This window comes from Coloeus monedula (assembly GCF_965178545.1).
Source record: "Coloeus monedula genome assembly, chromosome: 1".
In the NCBI taxonomy this organism is placed as follows: Eukaryota; Metazoa; Chordata; class Aves; order Passeriformes; family Corvidae; genus Coloeus; species Coloeus monedula.
The window spans coordinates 30,784,307-30,807,247 of record NC_138781.1 but is presented as its reverse complement, the minus strand read 5'-3'; the positions used below and the strand labels follow the sequence as shown (position 1 = coordinate 30,807,247).

Sequence of the window (22,941 nt, the reverse complement as noted above, 5' to 3'; positions counted from 1 at the left end):
GAAATTAGATGAGAGAGGTCTAAAGAGAACAAGAATCTGGCTTTAAAAAGACAAATCATAACTCAGACTCTGGATCCAGGCACCAACATTCTCATCACCTAGGAATAGTCTGAGCACCACAACTGTGGGTTTTGGATATTCATACAGTATGAGGTTCAGTTGAGAAAACCCTGATGCCCTATGTCGCTATGCAACGATTACTTCTATAAAAGCTTTTAAATTTAGATTACCTTTGTTGTAATACGAAGGCTTTTGAAATATGTGGTTATTTTGGAAGGCTTTTGTTTGTTGCCCTAGTCCACTATAAAACAGCATAGACCCTATTTATTCAATTGCTCCCAAAACGCCCAGGAATGAATTGCTGTAATGTGTGGTTGTGGCAGCCCAATGGTCAGACAAAATCAGCTGAGAAAGCAGGGCTGGTTGTGCACCAACTGCAGAGCCCGCCCATCACTGGCCACAGTCACTAACCTTTTTGGGAAAAGTCACTTCCATCAGTCAGGCCACTGCAGGGCAGTGGCCGCAAGGCAGCAAAACACTGCTTGGAATAATTCTTTGCAGATGCCAGGAACCGGAAGTTTCAGGGAGAAAAATGAAAGCCATTCACTCTTCCAATGACACAAGCCTTTGATACAACAAAGTCATTTGGACAGAGAGCTCCAAGGTCAGGAAGGCACGTAAAGATTGGTGATTAGAGAAATACTATATCAGCAAAGTGTGGCAAGCTATTAAAAGAAACTGTAGCTTTTATGATTGTGCTGCTGGAGCTTCCCCAGGGCTATTTATATTAGATATTGAGTTAAGCATAACTTATTTAGTCTCAGCATTCCAGAAAACATTTTGATGTCAGCTACTGAAGGAAAGCAAACACAAGGAGGAGGAAACAGGGCTGATCCCAAGCAGATAAAAATTTTGTAATTTAATTTTGTGAACCCACGCATGTTAGAGAATTGAGAAAGAGGAATTTTTAAAAGCTTGATTTGACTTAAAGCTTGCTTGATAGAAGTATTTAGTCACTGTGCAGCTGTGGGAGGATGGGTGGAGAAACAGAGATGATTTATCACCTTGAGTACTTGTTATACCCTGACAAAGCATGAACACAGTTTTCTGTAGGCATTTTCATCTAGAGCAGATTTTATGCACATGTGTGGTTCTCATCTAATGCTGTGGGCTTGTGTGTATGTTAAGCCAAACTATTTGCTTAGCTGGGCTCTTTGCCTGGTGGATGTCCTGATGGCTGGTGACAGGGATTTGCCTGCCCTGTAGCAAGCAATTAAGAGTCTTTGGGACTGTAATTTAGGAATTGCTCTACGAGTCTGGACTTTCAGTCACTAAGTGAAGAGTCCAAAATCTGATCTAGAGGCTGGTAATATCTGCACAGATATTATCTCTTAGCTCAGCAGTTCCAGTACAAGAATCATGCTTGTTTATTTCTGTAAGAATAGGTCAATAAATCCATTGGGGATTCTCTTTTCTCTCAGAATAATACTGTGGACCTGAGGAACTCACAGGTATGAATATAAAATCAGGTGTGGTTTTCTTTGATTTGCCAGAAAGTACTGTTTATTTAAGACTGAGGAAGTGGGAGTCCTGAAACCGCAAAGTCAAGTACAGCTCAACCCCCTCAACACAGTGGAGACACCTCAACAGCTCCTTGCATAGAGTTGCCAAATTGACTGTGCTTTGATTCTTAGATTTATTTTTTTAAAGGTGCTTTTAGGTGGGAAGTTAGAACAGCTTTGTTTGAGTTCTGCAGAAAAAAAAGCGTGAAGGAATACAGTAGAACAAGCATAATGTTACAAGTATCACTCAGTAGATGTTATCTGTCCAGAAATACTGTCCAAGAAACAATTTGTACTTCCTACTACCTTGTTCTGACCAGGTGTTTTAATAATTTTGGATTTAGGCAAGACACCAGCCCTTTCATTTTCCTTTATCTGAATAAAAGATATGGTTTATAAGATTGTGAAGACTATACTTTTGTGCTTTTCTCGATTAGCATAGTTCCCATTCCATGACCTCTTATCACTGATAAAATAAAGGTTTTCACTCAGATTTTGAAATTCTACATTTCTGTGTTTGATTGAAAGAAAACTTCCTCTTCCTTCTCACCTTGCTATGTATTTTTTTTTTGTGCTAATGTTTTCACTGAAAAGAAGTTATTCACTACCGCAGAAATATCCCAACTCTGACCAGTTCTCCCAGACAGAGGATCATATTTCATTTAGAATGCAAATGTTATGTCTTATGTCTGCAGGTTACCAAAACTCACAGAGGACTTAGTGACTAAGGCTTTATTTGCATGTCCTCTGCCTAAAAACATACTAATTAATACAAAAACTTCCCACAGATATATTTTTTTCCCTTAATTACTCAGCCTTACATACTAGTCCTAATTCTCGGCATGTTTAATAAGATTATGGTGGGCTATAAATTCTCTATCTCTTAATTTGTAAGTTACCACTTTATTGCTCTTTTAGGGTGTCTTTAACAACAGTATTTTACTCAGGAATATAACTAGTGTATTTTGCATGTTGTGAAGATAGATTTGAAGCTTTTTGGGACCCATAGCTAAAAAGGGAAAAGGCTTGCATTGTTGACTATTTGGTTGACAAAGATAATTCACGGCTCAAGGAAAAGAAAACAGAAATGCGTTTTACCCTAAAGCTAGACACAAAACTAGTACAAAAATTTAATAGAAGAATCTAAGTTTGGCTGTGACTGAAGGAATAGATGGGCCAAAACAGATTTATGATGATAAGAACATAAGAAATAGAAATATAAGAACATAAGAACATAAGAAATGCCTTACTGCATTAGGCCAGTCTGTCGTGGCCAATACTGTCTCAGACAATAGGGGATGCTATTTAGTGAGAGCACATGAGCATTGCTACTCTTTCTAATTTATTCCCCTCATACCCTCCCAGCACCTAGAATTTCTACATTGTAGATGTTAGAGGTACATCCCTCTCTTTTTCCCTTAATATCTGCTTATGATCCTGTTGTCCATTAATTTGTCTAATCCTGTTTTGTACTGCTCATTCTCAAATCTTCCACGGCAACAAATTTCAGACTTTCACTATTCATGGTGCAAAGGAAAAAAAAAAACAAACCAAAAAATATTGCAGGATTTGCTGAATAACAGTTTCTTATCCCCTTTGCCTGCTGCCCTCCTGATGTGAATGTCTTGGTATTCTGTAGCAGAGTTAGAGATGTTTACCCAGAAGGGTCTGTGCGCTTTTTCAGCCTTCCATGGTGATAGCATGGCCTTGCTTCCCAGTTGTACAAACTACCTTTCTGCTCAGCATTCTTGACAATGGTCCTTTAATTGATGTTTGTACTGCAGCTGCCTGGTAGATGACCCTCTCAACGGAGAAAGGACACTGCTGGCTCCTGCCAGGCTCCCTCCTGGCCGCAGCATGCCCCAAATCTGCCACCTCTTCTCCAGGACAAGGGGAGCATGGCAACCACACAAGGAAATCTTATTATTTAGGTGATATTCCCCAGGGGAATTTGAGAGGTGCATTTTAGTTTTATTTAAATGTTTAAATGTTTCTGGTTTATACTGCCACGGGTTTGCCTGCATAAAAGCCCCACATTTAATACAAAGTAACATAGGAGCTTTCCAAATGGTTTCCTCTACACCTCTGCTTCTATTTTTCAAGCCCTTAATTTTGTCTTTCTTACTCTCTCTTCTTCCCTATTCTCCCCAGTGGGAGAGGATGGTGTATCTTTGCACAAGTCATTAGTGTGTCTGCATCAGTACTTGCAGTAAAACTTTGAACTATAATGCAATTTAGTCAAGAAATAAGAGACAAAGCCTAAAGGCTGAGACCAGCACCAATGTTAGCGGTTTGATATTAAATATATTGCCACTTTCTAATATTTTCAAGTAGGAAATAAATCTCCTTTCTGCTGAAAGATAGTTCTGCCTTTGAAGATAGAAAAACGTTTACATAAATGTTAAAGTCTTCTTTAATGTAGCTTTCATTATCTCCTATGTTCCCTCTTTCTCTGAAAGCCCAAGTGACTGATGTCAAGATCAAGGGAGTCAATCAATGTAGATACACTCCAGGACCCAGATAGGATATAAATCACCCTTACTCCTAACCACAGTAGACACCTAACTGAAGGACAGAAGTTTACATACTCGCCATCCTTGTGGGGGAGGCTAAACTTTCCAGCTACTTACCTCACGGGAACCCCTCATTCATTAACCAATTGGGGTGCTTAGTATCACTTATCAAATAGGCTAATCAAAGTTTGAGAGAAAACAGCTCTTGACCATTTCTTGCCCTTTGAGCACTCCAGGGCCACCTCCCGCCCCTAGACTTTTATCTAATTAAAGTTAAAGAGGGGAAAATTAATCCATGGAAGAAAATGAGATAACAGCCACCACAGCAGACCATCCCAGAGCCTGGTTTGGCTTTCATCTACTGCTACCTGACAATTAACTCTTCAGCAACACAGGAACCCCATTTTATGGGAGCAGAATCTGTCCCTTCAAACAGTGATGGGTGTTGTATTTTCATTTCTCACTGCTCCAGGTTGCAGTTCCTCTACTTGTAATGGGTGCGGGTGAATTAGAAAGGTCATCCTTTACTTTCCCTCTCTCAAGCTTGACTTAGTGCTGTTTTCACTTGCAGAATACAAAAGTGAAAACTGTAATTTATTACAGTACCAGCAATTCAAGATGTTTTGCTTGGATCTTGTGCTTGCAGTTGGTTACCAACATTCCAGCTTTTCTTGCTTTTGTTGGCTACAAGTTCATAACCCTAAATTTCATTCTCTAAATCTGTCTTTAAGAAGACATTTCACAACACTGGGTTGTGGGGTTTTTTACCTTGGAAAAAAGTGTGGAGTGTCCCTTTTGTAGACTCACTGCCATTTTTGTGGTACTACTTCTGTTCCTGTTTGGTGTTCTTTTAAGTTCTTCTATTTTAAACCACCTGATGGTAAACTTTCAGAATCCCAAAGGAGCTTCCTTTATGATCACTTCAATTTTTCAACAGCTGAAATTTTGGCACTGTGAGTATCAGAAATAAGTTAACTCTGGTAACACAGCAGTTGTTAGCTGCACTGTGAATGGAGAAACTGGTGTTTTATGGGGTACTTGGGAGTCCTGAGCTGTGGCCATGCAGCAGCAGCAAGCTCTGCTCCTCCAGCTCCAGCAGCACCTGCCAGCAGCAGCACGTAGGGGTGTGGGGGCAGCTCCAACATGTCACCCTCACTGGCATTTCAGACTTTGGGGCACCGAGGGAGCAACAGCAACAAAGTTCAGCTTTCTTTCTAAAAATACTCTGATACCTTGAATGCTGCACTTATACTACTAGAATTTTAGCAGGAAGCATTGGATTATAAAGTTTGTGGGACAGGCACATATAGCCAAAATTAGAAGTGCTGAGGAAATCCCACTTAAATTCTAACTGTCTCAGTGTTGTAACTTGCACCTTGAGGCACTCAATGGTGGGCACGTTAAAGTAGCCCAAAGTAACCCCATTTGGACTCTTTTCTAGACAATGAAAACTGTTTTAATTATTACATGTCTATTTTGCTTTGGAATGAGTCACGGTACTGGGTTTGTTTTTTTTTTTTTTTGGTTTGGTTTTGTTTCGTAGTGTGTTTTTTGTTGTATTTTTTAAGCCTTCAAAGACTGTGTGCATCTAAAGCACTACAGCCAGCAGTAGATATTAAATACCCTACAAGACTAACCTTAGTATTGTCAGTACCCAGTCCCTAGCACTTCATAATGGGCATTCTGCAACATAGTTAATCACTTGCAAATGAAAGCTGTAAAAGATAATAAGGTTCAAACCTTTTCATTTAAATCAAAAAGAAGCCCTACTAAAGCTTCCAAATTTCTTCCGAACTTTAGGAAAATTTTAGTCCATGTCAATGTCTGAACTAATATCTGACCTTCCCTTTAGCTACCTGAACTAATCCATCAGCCTGACAATTTAGAACTATGACCTGCAGCTGTTTGGTTATGGAAGTGACATTGGCAGGGCTTTAAAGGGGGATAAGTGAGGCAGTGAAAATGAGATTCAGTAATGCTCCTGTATTTTAAGGTATTTTGCATAGGGTAGGAAGGAGCTGAGACTTTTCCTTGCTTCCCCCACGCCAGGCAGCAGTGGGGGGAATATGGGAGCTCCCTGGGCTGCTGCCCACTCAGTGCTCCTGTGGAGGCAGGTAGCTGAGGGTCATTTGCCAAATTCCTCCTGTGGCTGCAATGCCAGAGTGGGGAGTTCACCAGGACCCAGTTAAACTCAGGTATCAATTAATACCAGCTGCTTTACTCTGCAGGGTGGACAGGACCAACTAGGAACTGCAAAATCTGTAATAGGGAAATACATTAGAGAGAACAGTTCTGTACTGGCAGGGGGATAGGCTGCAAGCTGTAACAAATCTTTTCCATCTCTAGTTTCTACATATATAATTTATATAAGGCACTGAAAACTAAAATTGTAGCAAACTTTGGTCACTATCCACAAGAGACAGATTTGATCCAGTGACCCAAAGGCGAAAGGTTCTGTATTCTATTAGCAACCCCCTATAAATGCAGTCCCTCACCGAGGTTTTTATATCAATAACTAAATACCACTAACCTTTACAAGCTATGTGGTAACATTTTCAGTCTCCTAATTCTGAGTCATTTCCCATTCAAAGGGAAATTTGAGTTTGTCTTAAAGATAAAAATGGAATTTCTCCAACATTTTGTTGTTAGATATTTAGGAATTCAATTATTTTAGAAAGAGGGGGAAAGAAAAGCAGGTTGGATTATGACTGTGTGCTTGGAGTCTCTAAGAGGCATTGCCCTAGGAGAACACATTAGGCACCACTCCCACACTACTTTTTTCACACTCCCCTGTGACTGATTGTGAAAGAAAAATCTTCTCTTCCCCCTTATGAGCAATTTTACATCTTCTACTCTATTTCCCACTGGAATGTCCCTTGGAATTCCAATCAGCATCCAGAAGTGGAGTCTTGGTCTTGATACTAGTGAAACTTGTAAGCAAGATAAAAGTATTTCCACACATATTATTTTGAACATGCACAAAAATGTGTACAGACTAAGAAAATAGAGTTCTATTTAATTTCTATTAAATGTAAAAATATAGAAATAACCAAAGATAAGTTACATAAAATAGCAGTTGGAGGTCAGTATTCATGTCAGAGGTGGTCTTGTTCTATTTTTTTTTTCCTTTTTTCCTTTACCTACAAGCCAAACACCACTAAGCCAGAAACCACCAACCAGTACAGTCTCACAGTAACAAGATATTAATAACCCATGGAAAAATCAACATATAATTTTATATTTTTTAGTTCTGACCTAACTGTAACATTAGAAAAGGCAGTGGGGTGACATGCAAAAAACGTGTGCTCATTTTAATTTCTCGTATATTCAAAATACTGTTGGTAATTTTTCATATTATATGTTTTTAAGGAACTCTCACTTCATTCTTTTGTTACAGAAGCATAGGAATTTTACATACAAATTTTAGTGTTGTTGCTTCTTGCTTATACAAATCTATCAACCTTTAATACACAGAGAACTTTATAATAATCCTCAGTCTATAAAGTTGACTTTTTTGGGGGATAGTGACACATCTACTTCAGTCTATGGGCCTGCTGTCCCCATCATCAGTTATACAGGCTCCTCTCACACATGAACTCTTTTGCTGTTGTTTTTGCATACTGAAGTAAACAAATGCTTTGTTAGATTGCAGAGAATGCGTTTGCATCACCTGCATGGACCTCCGAGGAAGTGACCCACACACTTACAGACAAGTAGGTGTCTTCAAAATAGAGGCTTAAAGCATTTCAGTGCTTTTACTTAAATTTACTTCACAGAGGTTCCTGTCTGTTGTGATGGTCAATGACCTGAACTGGGTTGAAGCACACTTAATGCCTAACTTCTCCATATGTACACATGCTTTATTGTTCCCTGCCACGTTGTTTACCTTTGTCCCTTTTTACACACATTCTTTTCAGCATCAGTGATTTCGAATCACTTATTGCTATAGTTCCTAATTCTTTTTATGTCTCCTTATCTTCATACATGGGCCACATATTTTGTTTGTTTGTTTAAATTATATTGATTAATCTCTTGATGTCAAAAATGCCAAATCCAGCAACAGGAAGAGAATTTTCTGGTTAACTTGAAAATACCTTAATCTGCATTTGCCTGGCCTGGTCTCCTTGTAGAGGTGTGCAAACTGCTTAGCCAACTTTCAATCAGTGTCTCTCAGCCTTTTCTTCTTGGAAGGAGTGACGTTGGTTCAAAAGTGCAAAGCTTTTCCCTGATTTCAGGAGTGTTAAAATAGCAGAAAAAAACATGAAGCAAAAGAGAAGGAATAGCGACACAGCTCCTCCAACACTCTCCCTCTAGCAATAAAAAGCGAGTTTGAAAGGAAGAATCCACTGAGCAGGCAGGATTTAGAGGATAAGATGTTATACATATAACACCACTCTCACAGGCAAGCCAAGAGCTGCACTCAGCATGTAAAGGTAACGCTTTAGGTCAAGGCAGAAACGTCAGAACTTTCCAAGAATTCTGGATAGTCCAAGTGAAGCCATGGAGCCCAAGGTAATGTGAATGTCGACTGGGGCTGAATTGCAGGCTTGTTCCTAGGACTCCATGGGTTTTAAGGATGTTTTGCTGCTGTTTGTATTCTGATCTTAAAACGAGATTAGACACTTGGGAAAACACTGTGTTAATCTGCTCCACAGTGATTCATGCTGGTCACCAGACTGGAGCGAAGTCCTGCTGAAAAGCTTTAAAACTAGGCAACAATATTGGAAGCAGAGCCAAACCAGCAGTGTTATTTCTAAGGCTGAGGGCTCCATTCCAAAACTACTGTCTCCTTTTCTCAAGCAGCTTAGTCTTCAAAAGAGGTCCATTTAATACTAAAAATTACCATGATTTGGGGGTCAATAAATCTTATTTTTTAAGTGATAGACCACAAAGTGCCCCATGAATTGATCTACTTCATGTTGCCATGGAGTTTGTCATCTCCTTTTTTTTTTTTCCACATACCCAAGTACTTCATTCTGCACTCTCCTTGAAACTTGGAGGATTTGGGTTTCTCCCTCTCCCAAGATAGTTATCGTTGGCCAGTGCATCAAACAACTTGTCTAGTGAACTCCAGCCACAGAAGAAATACACCACCTACCAAACCAAAGGCACCCTCTTCAAATCACAGTCCCTTTTGGCAGCCAGTTCCTCTCATACCATTATACCCAGAGCAAATTATAAATCTTTTGCTTTGGACACGACTCGCTACCTCAAGTGCATAAAACCAGCTATTACAATGATTTTAGTAAAATGAGCAACTGCTAGAAAGGGATTGTGCTGTAGGTGTAACACATTTCACAGAAATAGTTTCATATAGCTTCATCTTTTGTTTTTCAACATTCAAAAGCTTCCCTCTAGCAAGCTTGAAGCCATCTTTTTTGTATCTGCTGATGTCTTTTTTTCTGTTCCTCTATCTTTGCTTTTTTTTTCTTTCTTGATAATTTGTTGGTGTTGGTTTAGGGTTTTTTCATGGTTTTGTTTGTTTGTTTTTCCTGTGTGGTCTTTGACATTCCTGGTGAGCTAAGAAACATGCCTTACCATTGCAGGAAACATCACCACATGGTTCTATGTAGAGGAAGAACCTCTACAGGTTGTAGACAGCCACTGCTGTCTTAGGTAAATAGTAGATTTGAAAATGCCAGACAAAACTAATATCTATTGAGAACAAAATCTCACTGAATTGTCATAGAGCTTTCTTTAATCCTGAATAGTGTTGTCTTCAGATTATGTTAAAAGGAATTCTTGATACTATTGAAAGTGGGGGGAAGTAGTAACTCCTTCTAACAACTCCTTGCTATAAACTGCCTGAAGACCTATGCACAGAAGGGTACCTTCTTTTTTTTCTCTTTATTGAAAATAAAACTGACTTCTACTTCACCGGTATATGCTCAGTTTGAAACATGTTTTGAACTGCATTGCTCCATAGAATACATTAGAGTTGAGAGTGTGATAAAGTCTGTAACAAACATGGTAGATTGTTCTAATCCAAATCCTAGTTTAGTATAGAAACAGAAGTTTCAGCAAGGCAGTTAACATTATAATCCAAATGCAGTGACTTTGGATTATGTGACCAGAGCTTTCACAGCAGCTGTCAAAAGGAACCCAAGTGTCCTTGCAGACATGAAGGCAGCTTCACAACAAAGGCATATGTGGCTGTTCATCCCCTCCGTCACCGTTCGCACTGCTCCAAAATGCTTGCTCTTACATGCTTGCCTCAGTTATACACGTGAGTGAGAGAGGAGAGAGGACTTTATAAATCCGTGGTTTCCAGGGCTGTACAAAGCTGCATAGGTTACTTTCCACTTTCTGAATCTGGCTCACTTCCATTTGACTACTCACACACTTTGTACTGTGCTGCCTTTCTAGTTACATGGGGTAAGGTATTTTTTTCCTGCTCCATGTCAGATCCAGCTAGCAAGAATTCCTTTGCTACAGGTCAAGAATGAAACATCATTAAATCATAATTTCTTTTCCACAAGCATGGCAGGTATAACCAAGCTGCTTTCCTCCTAAGCCTCCCAGCCCTGAGAAAGGGAAGAGACTAGCCCTACAGTATTGCATTTCTTGGGTCACTATTTGTCAGAAGGAAAGAACAAAGGTCCCTTGAAACAACTTTTGCATTGCTTTTGAAGTGAGAGAGATAAAAAAGTTCACACCGTATGCTTTCATAGTCAGACTGAGCAGGGAACTTGTCCCTACTCAGGCAGCATATGCATCAACAGGGTGTTTTTACTGCAGCAAGCCCCAGATTCTAGTCTTAAGATAAGCTGCTTTCTTGTCTTGCCTGCTTTTGTATGCTCTAGCTAAACTTCTTGGAGCTCATGCTTAGCCAAAAATACAGTGGAGAACTTTCTCCCTTCCTAAGCAGGCTTTGCTCAAACATGTTCACTGACAAATTTGAGAAACTGTAGGAAACTGGTGAAAAAGAAGCAATTCACATAAATGTCCTGTCTAAATGAAATGTAAAAGCACCAGATTTGCAGAGGAAATCAAATTCTGAAAAAGTAATTACACTTGTTTAGATTAATAAATAAGCAAAACCTTTGGCTAACATCTTACTTCTCAGCCTTTCTCTTATTTTATGTTTAAAATCAGTTGTATTTTCTCCATAGATCCATAATCCCCAATAAATTAACCTGTCCAAACAGCACATGTACAGGATAAAACCGAGTCTTTGATTTTGATTACTTTGCTTATGGTTGCAATTTAGGTAGCCTTGATTCCAGCCATTGCTGTTTCTGTGGGCTTGAGCACCCTTAAACTACAGAGAAAATCTCAGTTCTTACATGGATCTAGTTAGGTTGTTGGCTGCAAAAAGATAAACATATCTCTTTTTTGTTGACAAATCACTTAAAAACATAATTTCACAAATATGGTGCTGTGTTTATGGTATATTGCTACTCTTTTGTAGGGAGCATGGAGTTGCGCTGTGTAAACTGGAAGAAATTACTTGTGAGTGGGAGTGGTTTTATTTGTAAGTGCAATCCTCAAACATTCAATAGAACTACAGGAAATATTACATTAACTGAACTGTTGCACAGAGACAGCAAAACTGATACTGTTAAGGGCATGGAATTTCTTGAAATCCCACAAATCAACAATTTCACTTCTGTCTCTTATGAAATATATTTGATATAACAAAAATAGCTTGTTAGCAAAAATACCTTCCTCACTGATCTAGTGCTAGATAGACACTAAATAGACTTAATATGACACTAAAACTTTGTTAAACTTTACTAGCAGTTCTTTGCATTAAAACAGAAGAAGTGATGCTAAAAAAATGAGCTGTGATAGAATTTGAAATGGAAATTAAGAAGAGCATCCTTCCAAGGCAAGGAGTCTCACCTTCCCTGCTTCCAGGGCACCTTTGACAGGAGTACAGAAGTACATGACTAATGTGATAAAGATTAGATAAAAAACCCACATTGGGATCTGTGGGAGATCAAGATTAAAATAGATGAAAAATGAAGGTTTGTAATATTTCAAATTTGGATTTTTAAACCAAAAAGTAATTCTTACTTTTGATTTGACTATGGGTAGTGCATTGTCGCACTAACAAATGACAAATTGATTTTGAAGACAAGTTTTAGTATAGCCATTTAAAATAATCTTTAAGTATATCACACAACACATGTATTAGAGTTATAGCACATATAGAGAAAATGTGTTACAAGTCATTAAAATTAATCCTAACAAAGCAAGATGCTTGTTGACACAGGCACAAACAAAAATGTATCTGAAGGTGCTATTACTCCACTTCCATACCCTCATGCTCTCATGCATGCAATTTAGAAGCATAAATGTAACTTTGGAGGAGCTGTTTTTCAAGTAGTCTGGAGCCTCTGGATTTCTGGAAATCAGGCTTTTAAAAACGTGGGATTCTTTCCACACATCCTTCTGGAAAGTTCATTCTTCCCAATTCAAAAACCACAGCAGCCGGTGCCTTATGGATATGCATGACAGTGCTTCTCTGTCTCTCTCCTCCTCACAGTTTGTCATTTTTGGACTTGAATAGTGCAGCTTACTCTTGCCTGACTCCTCAGTGTGATATTTTTCTCCCTGCCCAGTCTTTCCAGAATCACACTACTGAAGCCAATACAGTATCTTTTTTTTGGGAGGGGAGGAGATAGGGGTAAGGGGAATGTTCTCCACAAACTCCAACCTATTAAGTTTTTCTTGGACTTCCTCTGGTTTCTTTTAAGTAGAGCTGTCATCAACACTTGCTAAGTTACAACACCCTAAAGACTCACACAGTGAGTTATAATACGTTTTTTCTAGAAATGCAAAGACACATGCACTGCTTGTGCACATCTGCATGCACACACCTAAATATCTATGGGTATCTACACAAAATTCATCAAAATGTATAATAGTGAAGGCAATTCCTGTACAATGTTCTTTCTGAAGTTCTTTGGTTGAGAAGCATAAAAATATATTAACTGTTACTTGAGACTGGAGTATATGCCCACACCTGTTAAGTAAGTGGGCAGTAGTGTCATCTAGTGGCTAGCTCAAAGCTAAAGGGGACAGGAGATGTAATTCAGCACATAGTAAACAACATTTTTGATTCTTGCATTGCTGTACTGTGCACCTTAGAGGAAATAAGTGTTACCTATTATATCTCACTGATTTAGCTAGAAAACGGAGAAAAGTACAGCCAGTTGGAGAACCATACACTGAAACTTCAGAAATAAGTAAACTGTTAAGATGTACATTTTCCTTATGCATCCCATGCCATCCCATCCATGTTTCCCTCTGATGATGCAGACTTCCTCAGAGCATATTCATAGACCATTCTCTTCCCTATAGTTCAAAAAATACTGTGGCAGGAGGCTGGCACACTACCGTATAAAAAGGTAGATTAATTTCATGTTGAAACATACTAACTGAAGTTCATTCGGTTTCTAAACATATAAGAGTAGGCCAGTTTTTCCTTGTCTAGTAATACCTTATAAGATGGAATTTGTTTAAAAGATGGTTCTTATTCTTTCCTCTTCTGACAACATGATTTTTAGAAATAATATCCTCATATAGTCTTAAATACTCTTTAGCATCACTTCTGGATGCAGGAGTCTTGAGTACTTGCTTACAAGTGAAGGAAGTGGTGGTGTTAAGCATATACTTAAGGCTAAGTGTGTGATTAATTTCTCTGTAGATTTGGGTTTTATAATATGAATGGAGTACTGTATCTGCTCTTAAATATTTGTCAAAAGACCTAAAGGTGTAATTTGCAGATATTTCTTATATAAAAATAACTGTATAGTGTTAACATAAAAGCTAACTTATACCTGGCTGAAACATTACTGGTGTAAGTATTTGCTATGGAATCTTAAGTAGTTTCACCCATAAAAGTTTCATCTATTGAGATGAAAGAAACAAAATTCTACTGGAACTGTTGAATGAAGGGCTAACCATATTAGAAAGGAGCAGTTATAAACAGGACTTTTCCAGCTGCCCTTGCTAATAGGCAATTCTAAAATAACAGTGATGTGTGTCTTAAGTTTCTGCTAACAAAGCTGATTTCTGACCAGAAGGCTAGAGTATTCTTTTTCATCTATTAAGCCCTGAAAGTGACAGTTCTTCTTCATATCCCTAATATTTCCTTTTCAGCTCACCAAGGCCAAAATGTCATCTTTTCTTGTAAAACAAAAAATCAAAGCCAAATGGTTAAAATGCAAAGTTTTGGTTAAACAAACAGTCAGCATTTCAGTGGTTTTATCTGCAGCCTGCAGAGCAACTAAACAAAGCCAAGATATTGTCCATCTCTTTGACAGACAAAGAGCCTCAGAGGTCCAGAATGACATGCCCGGGGCTGGCACGTGATTAGAGTAATTAAATTAAATAGCAGGAAACATGTTTTCCATATGCCATTGCCTGGCCACACACAAACTGTAACAGTAAATCTTTTATATTACATTGGTTCAGGGAAATGTATAACCATTCTAAAAATCCATGATGCCCACAAAAATAAAGGGGGTATAGTAGCATATTCAACAGGCTCCCCAGCTTTGGTTATTGGTCTAAAGTGCCAAACAAGTTCATTCCTTATTTATTTATTATTAAAGGTGCAGCTCAAAGTGCCCTGAACATGTGAACGTTCTGAATACGTTATTGGATTTACAGTGGAGGGTAGTGCTGATGCTCCAAATCAGGGGGAAAAAAAGTCCTCTCAGTAAAGTGAAGAGAAACATTTTATCTTCCATATTGAGATCCTAACATATTCCTGACAGTCTTTTACAACAGTTAGACACTCCAAGCATGTATTAAAAAGGAATTTTTGTTTCAGTTCTATTTTCCACAGCTGTATGAATTCAAATTTCTTTGTTTTCATGGCCAGTTATTAGAAAAGCCAGCATGTTTATCCATGCCATCATACAGTCATAAGAATTGCTAGTTTGTGGGATCATCTGTCATCCTTTAATTTACTTGTCACTACAATATTAAGATCAACCAGAACACCTGCTAATCTATTTCCGACTCATCTTTCAGTGATTGATGATGCCAAATCAAATCTCTGGTATTTCTGTTGTGTAATGATTTTTTTCAATAGGGAAAAGGCTGAAAATCAGTTTGGAAGAAGCTGTTAATCAATGAGGACACTTATTTAAATGCTCAATCCTTGGGATTTTTAGGGGATGACATACAAGAACACTTTCTATAAATGAGAAACAAAACTCTGAAGACTGCAAAATGCTCTTAACATGAAGATCATTAAGAATTCAGAGAAAACCATTGCAGCACATGAAAAGATGTCCATTGAAAGTAAATTAAAAATGAAACTCACCCATTTCTGATGAAATATATATTGGATATTTTCATAAGCTATTTAGATATTCCATCTTCACTTTGTCTATCTCCTTGACTCAGAAAGCTCAGAGATGAAACAATGGTAACTTCAGTGTTTCTGATTTCAGATCCACCACTAAGCTACGGTATTAAGTTTATTAATTGATTCTATCCAATTAAATCAAAATAAAAGCTTCCAGCTAGAAAAATAAATGTCAATTTATATTTGAAAAGTAGAGTAAAATGATGAAACATTGATACTCTTGGCTCAATCTTTAGCAGTTATGGTGTTTCTCAAGTTATTGAAGTGAGATTCAAGATGTAGCCAATAAAGAGAATTATGAATCGAGACTTTTTTCTTCTATTCCTTTGAATGCTTTCTTTAGTAACTAATCTCCATTGTTTGATCAGGAAAACTTGTGTTTAACAGTGAATCTAATTAAAGGAGACAACAATGACAGGGCAGCAAAGACTAACAACTCATTTTGGTAGTAGTTGAGAGTGCTCTTTTTTTTTTAACCTTTCTTTCTCTCTGAACTCTTCTATTCCCTGAAAGGATTGGTGCACTTCAACTTAAATTATTTAGCCTGAATTTTCTATACAGTGGATTAAACCAGTCAGTTAAAAGGCAAAGAAGTTAATCCCTTGTACCATGCTGTCATTTGAAAACAAGGACAATGGAAAAAGTACTTTGTAGCAGGTAGAAATCTGGAGCCTCTGGCTGAAGTAGTGTCATCATTCTCAGGAGAGGACAGAGTTGCTCTTTGAGACAAGGAGGGCTCTCAAGCCCAGCTAACAGGTATCTGTAAGACGTTCACTAGTGCTGCTTCACCTCCTCTATCTCCCCTCAGCATCCCTCACCATGGCATCCCACAGCAGTGCCCAAGAGAGGAGGACACCCCTCCATCTGCCCCCCTTGCTCCACAACTGGCCTTTGGCCTCCAGCCACTGTGCTTTCCCTGCCAGAAGCCAACTCCACCAGGGCTTGGCTGAGCACATGTGTGAACCAGTGGTAACTAAAGGCTCATGACCCTTCCCATGAGGATCTCTTACATCTTCTGATTGTCAGAAATGGGACAAATCTGGAGAACTTACCCTGGCTGGTACACCAGGGGACACCTACAGGGATAGGCATGGGAGGGAGAAGGGGCTAGGGAAGCTTCTGGGTATGAGTTTATTACTCAAAGGGAAAAACACTGTGGTAGCTTTGGGTATAATTGTTCTGATTTTGCAGCTCTGCTTTTCACCTTTTGGTGCTTTCCCAGCATTACCCGTTTCAGGCACACAAGGTTTATGCTGTGAGGAGCCTCCATCCCTGTGAACCACCACAGCTGCTTTAGTGGCATAGAGGCGATATGGCCTACAGAGAGAACTTTGTAGCATTTCCTTGCTCTTATAATGCTATCCTGTACTTTGACCTATGGCAACACATGAAATCCAGTCCTGTGGCTTCCGACAACATTAAAGAAATTCAGTTTTGCCCTTGGCGATGTCCTTGGTGAACTCAAACCAAAGGGCTCTGACAGGTTTTTTTCTCTTCTAGTTCTTATTCCTCGTACCAAAGAACTGCTGTAAGCCTTGAGGACCTCCTCCAGCCCAGCACTTCTCAGGAGCTATGGAACACAGGGATTGAGCACAGCACCAGTAATGACTGCCAGTTGTTCACTGCTGATGCCACAGCACTGTGACAGAGATCTGTGGAGAAGGCAGTGCCTGAGGAGTGAGTCTGGTTTCTAATAGGAGCCAAGTTGTGAGACTACTTTCCAGCTTCTCCTTTTGCACAGACTATCTCTGCGGTGCAGTCAGCTGCCTGGCTTAAAATCTCCTTGTTTTGTTTGGCCCAAGCTCTTAGTTCAATGGGTGAGCTTTATAACACAGAAGAACAAAATATATATACATATATATATACATATATATATACACACACATATACATATATATATATGGGTCCTTCTTGACATCAGTTTCTGTTTCATTTACAGGATTTTGCAGGTTTAACGCAACTGATCTCAGTGGAATTGTGTCCCTGCTTTCCAAATTGCCAAATCCTCCTCCATTTATAAACCCCTCACCAGAAGTCTTTTCAATACTTAGCATATGTATTAAAGCAGAAGAAAGAAAAAAATAGGAAATGCCAGAACTTAATGTTTGATGCATAGCAACTTCTTATTCATGAAGTGCCCTTTCTTGTGATTTCTGAAGCTGAAGCAATCATGCAGTAGACACAGTAGAGCTGAACCTGGTAAGACAGCTTAGTAAAGATCTTGGTGAAGATCCTGATCCTGGTAAAGGGCTTCAAAACTTTTTCTTATCTAATGTACCTCACCCACTCTAAGTACCTGTCCATAAGTTCATATTCAGCCTTTTGTGATGACCTAAATGTGCAGTTGGCCATGTCAGTAAGATAGAGAAACAAACACTGACTTCTATCACTGACCAGCCAAGTTCACAGAACCCTTTCAGACTTAAATGATCCACTCACTCAAGGTCTCTAGGGTTGGGTACTCATGACCAAAATTATGAAGGGAACTGTGTTGTGGAACACAGTTTCAGTCGTGTCCACCTGCATCTCACCTTAACAACAGCAGCTTCACGAACGCTGTGCTCCTGTGGGTATGACATCCCACCAGGCTAAACCCACTGCCTCTTCTCTGACCCAGTGCGTTCCATGCCAACTGATTTCGCAGCCTGAAAGCATTTTGAAAGCCATTAAAAGAAGAACTTGAAAATTAAAATGACTTAATGGGCTTTGAGTCATTTTCTTTCATTAGAAGATGGAGGGAAAGGGCCAGAGAGGTGAAAAAAAGGATTACTTCTTTTACAGGAGGGTCCAAGCTACTATAACAGTGACATATAATGGCATCTAACTTGAAAGCAGTCAATGGGCTTGGGAAAATGAGCCTGCCTGGTTAGTGCATTATCCATCAGCACGGGTAAGTAACAGTCCCCATGCTCATTCTCAGCCTCTTGCTGCGGGAACAGATCTTGCTCCTGTTCCTTTTCTCTTGCTGGTCCTGAGGTGCCTGTGTTTCTGTTCTCAGAGCCTGCCTGAGAAGGGATGGAGATTGTTATGAGAAAATCTGTCACACAGCACAATGGGTAATTCTGTGCATATTTTAACTGGGTAATTAGCATCCTTAGTGAGACCAAACTACCTGCAGAAAGGGCCAAAGAGCTATGGATGTGAGGTGTCCCTGGACTAAACCTGGGGTGATGGCACCTGTATTCAGCATTCCCATTTTCATTTCTGTCAGAAATAGCACAAGAGAAGATTTGAAGCTCTCTGTATAAAGTCAGTAGCTCCAGAAAACTGAAATCTATGCAGAAACTTATGGGAAACTATGAGAAAAGACCTCTACAAATTTAGGTAAGTGGTGAAAGCCAAGAAGTTCTAGAAAGCAAGGAAGATGTCAAGAGATATGCTGTTGGGCTTGGGTGCTTTTGATACCCTAAGACAAGGTGTCAAAATGGCTCAGAAATGAGGGAAACCAGATCACCACCTGTCCCTGTGTGGAGTCAGGTAGCTGAGTGATGTAGTTGTGGTCTCTGATGTGTAGTAGCTCTTCAGCTTTTATTTTCAGTAGAGCAAGATCTAGGAGAACAAGCCTTAGAAGCAGCTGGTCTCAGTAGTTGTCCCTCTGCACACAGCAGGAGAGTGTTTCCCAGTAGTGCTTCTACCCTGTGCTCTTTCTGGGTCTGTTCAATAACAGATATCTGCTTTAAAAATCTGCAGGCTGCCACCTAAAAACTATCACACTGATCTTATTGATGGGAACAAAAGGAAAAGACTAAGGAAGGAGTGCGAGACTGAATCCTCCATGCTGTACTAGCTGTTTTAGAGAGAACTTGAGCTAAGCCTTCTTAAGCCCTTGATGTTGCTGCATTGCTGCAGTCTCATAGCTGTAGTTTTCACAAGCCCCTTTGCTGAGGAAATACAGGCAGTTTGAACAGAAACACCTTCTTGGTCTCCTGGGGATCCAAGGGTCACGGGCCAGGACATGAGAGGAGACAGATTATGCACTGCTTTCTGCATTAGAGCACCTATGTCTCCAAGGCATTAGGGCTGAGCTGCACTTCCAGGACATTAAACAACGGAGCTTTATGAAGACTTAGCCAGCAATATACTGAGGAGTGCATTAACTCACTCTCATATTTTAAAGGAAGGAGAAAAATGAAAACTTGTCTAACAGGGAGAAAGACCTTCAGAGGTCAAAACAGAATTCTTTCCAAAATGAAGCATTTAATGAAGTAGCTTTCCAAGAACACATAATCCTCTTCAATGACAATATTAATGAAACTCTGTGCTGTAGGATACAGGAAATGATAAATTGCCCAAAGGCATGAAAGTAGTATCATCAAACTGTCAAAATGTGCACTGATAATTACTGGGATCTGGACTCGGAGGCTTTTGATTCACACTAGTTATGTAGCCCTGATTAAGGAATTTTGCCTACTGTTGCCCCAGTGGTTTCCTGACTCTCTGCTTTCTCTCACAAATGGGAGCAATAACAAAAGTATCGGGGTGCTATAGCCTAAGAATTTGAAAGAGGAAAAGAAGCATAAAATCTCTTGGACCTAAAAATAGAGCAGTGTCAACATTATTCCATGCAGGTACCAATAAAGTGAAATAATTTTGTTATATTGTAATGCTACACAGTCAGACAGACATTAGTTTTATGATACAATAAGTGTTATTGCCTTCTGTAACTGGAAGTTTACAAAAGGAGACAAAAATAATAAATAACTAATAACTAATAAATATTGGCAATTATTAAGGTTAAGAGATTTGAGGCTTTCCTAAAAAAAAAAAAAGGATAATTTTCCCATCGATCTGGAGATGGGAAAGTATAGTTACTTGGGAAAGAATAATTACTTGTAATTATTCACATTATTATGCACTTTCACGTAGAATTAGTGTAAAAAAAGAGAAATATTCTTCCTGCAACATAGTTTTTAAAGACCACAGTTAGAAACTTGATAGAAATGAAGAGGCCCTTAAGAATAATGCTGAGAACAAGCAGGCTAAATCTTCAGAGGCTTCCCTGCATGTAGATAGATGAAAAATTTTCACAAAACAAATCCAGATACACAGCACTCCACCTCCTTGCTCCATCCACACTATGTCTGGTCCCAGAAATCATAGAGCCAGCTTGTGTTGTATAGGGGTTCTATTGGGACTGTGCAGTCTCAGACTTGAGGAAGGGCAGGAAGGTGCAAGGTTAGCATCTCTTACTGGCTGCAAAGTAAAAGGAAACAGCTAAGGCAGCCTACAAAAAATGAGATGAATTGAGCTAAGACTGCAGTGTCAATCTAATTTAGGAGGGGGGAGAGGGGAGGGCAGGTTTATTTGTAAGTCTGACATTGTTCAAAACTTACATTTCCATTTATCCTGCCTTTCACAGCACTTCTCAAGGCCAAAAATGCTGTAACCATCCTGGAAGGATCAAGTGTACAGAGGGATGCTTTTAACATCATATCCTCCAAACCATCTCCCTCGTATTTCAGGGCTATGTACCTTTAAGAGTCAACACAGTTACTTCCAGACAGCTATGGAAAATAAAGTAAAACAAATGCAACAAAGACTCCACAGCCACATTCAAAACATTCGGTTAATTAAGGCACTGGATCACTTACAAGTAAGTATCTCGTCTGTCAAAACAACCCTAGTCTAAGGCCCCCATGTATCACAGCAAATCACACTGCTGAATGATTTCAAGTTACTAAGGGGACTCCTTTAACTCTCAGCTGCTGGTTAAATAATCCTTGGGTGACTGCAGCAGATGTGTGTGCCCACAGGTAGCCAGGGAAGTTGTTCTGTACAGGCTAGATGAGTTATGGGCCACAGTCAAAACAAGCAGGAGTGTGACACTCAAGCTCAGCAAATGGGGGCCAGAAACTGGTACATTCCTAAAGGATGCACCTTCCAAAGCCAGGGTGTGTGTGTGAGTGAGAGCATGGCTGAGGAACCCAGCTTTTCTGCTGGCTAGGCAGTTTGAGCTAATCCTATTTTTAACCTTTAAATATTAATCCAAGTTAGGCTGAATCAGAAGAGAAAAAGAAGAGGAAAAAAAAAACAAATGCAAAGCACAAAGTCGATCAAATAGAGCAGTAAAATTCCACAAAAATGACTTGTATTATTGCTCTACCCCAGTGAAGATAATTTCATCCAGGATGCTCTTCTTCTGTTTGCCTAACCAGTAATTCAGCAGATGGTGTTCTAAACTATATTCTTCCACAGAGAAATGAGGTACAGAAGCTCCATTACCACCCAGATGATGGGAACTGCATAAGGAAATCAGAAACTAAACAAATAAATCAAAATCAAACAAACATTTCTTAAGTGGATAAGTAGGACATGCTGCTAGCAGGACAGAATACAATAAGGAAATTAACTCAGCTTAGCTGATTTTGGCTGCAAATTGTGAAGTGTTCATAAGGGGGAGAAATAAGTAAACACTTTTAGATTGCTGTTTGGGACAAAAGTTTATAGATTTTTACCTCAGAATTCCAGTGAAGATAAAAACAGGGTATGGTTGGCTTAAGTAACATGGAGAAAGTCTTAGTGATCTTGATGATAATGAAGATGGAATAAAGATAGTGCACAAATGAGTGGTGGTAGTGTCTGAAGTGCTCCTGCTCTGCTGAGGCATTCAGCTTTTAATCCTATTTTGTTAATGCCAGAAGATGAAAAAAAGGCTAATGTTACAGTATCTACATTCCAGTAATGTCTGTCTGAGTATGTAAATATTATGAAGGATTTTCCTTCATTTATTAGCAATTACTTTTAAATTGGCAGCTATCAGTGATACTGGCTTTACCTTTTGGAAAACAGGACGGAATAAACATCTCCAGTTCAAAAAAAAAATAGATGCACATCAGCCTGGGAAAAAACATAAGGCTTGTGAATTGTATTAAATTATGATTATTTCCTTCATGATGGGTGCTCTGATGCAGGGTAAATAATTTAGAAAAATCTAGGTGCAGTCTCCAACGCGGGAATGTTGTAAATTGAAAACATTATGGCTGCTCTTCTAATTCTACCACAGGTATTTAAACAAAAAGAAATGCAATAAAATTCCTGTTATGAAAACATGATTTACTTAAAGACACAGGATTCTAAATATACTATAAACAATGAGGCAAGAAGTACAATGTTATACTGTTAAAGCTTGTTTTAAGCTTTCCTCTGCTAAAGCTTGACCTTTTATCTATTTTGGGGGGTTGTATTATTGATGAAACATTACGTTGCTGCTATACCAGTGAAAATAATTGAATTTGATTTACAGAACTATTTATTCTTACCTACTTATGTTGTTGAAACATAAGATTTTATTTTAGTTAAAGTTATACTAGAATCAAAGCTGCTTAGAGCCTTTGGAAATGAAATGAACAGTTAAAAGAACTAGAACGCAGTAGTTTTTCGAACTCTTTTGGTAGTAATAATTCATGTATTGTAGCAACAGGAATTGTTATGCAGTACAAGCTGTTTCTCTCTGCAGATCCTAAGCAAAGTTCAGGAAATGTCACGCAGTATTTAACATCTTCATGGAAGTTCTCTACATTGGGACTTCGCTGTCTCA

At 39.0% G+C, this 22,941-nt stretch overlaps 1 protein-coding gene across 7 annotated transcripts in view; it reads right to left on the bottom strand.

Annotated features, from left to right (window-relative positions):
- HDAC9 (histone deacetylase 9) overlaps positions 1-22,941 on the bottom strand; it is a 456,537-nt gene that overhangs the window by 159,050 nt on the left and 274,546 nt on the right. The window lies entirely within an intron of this gene.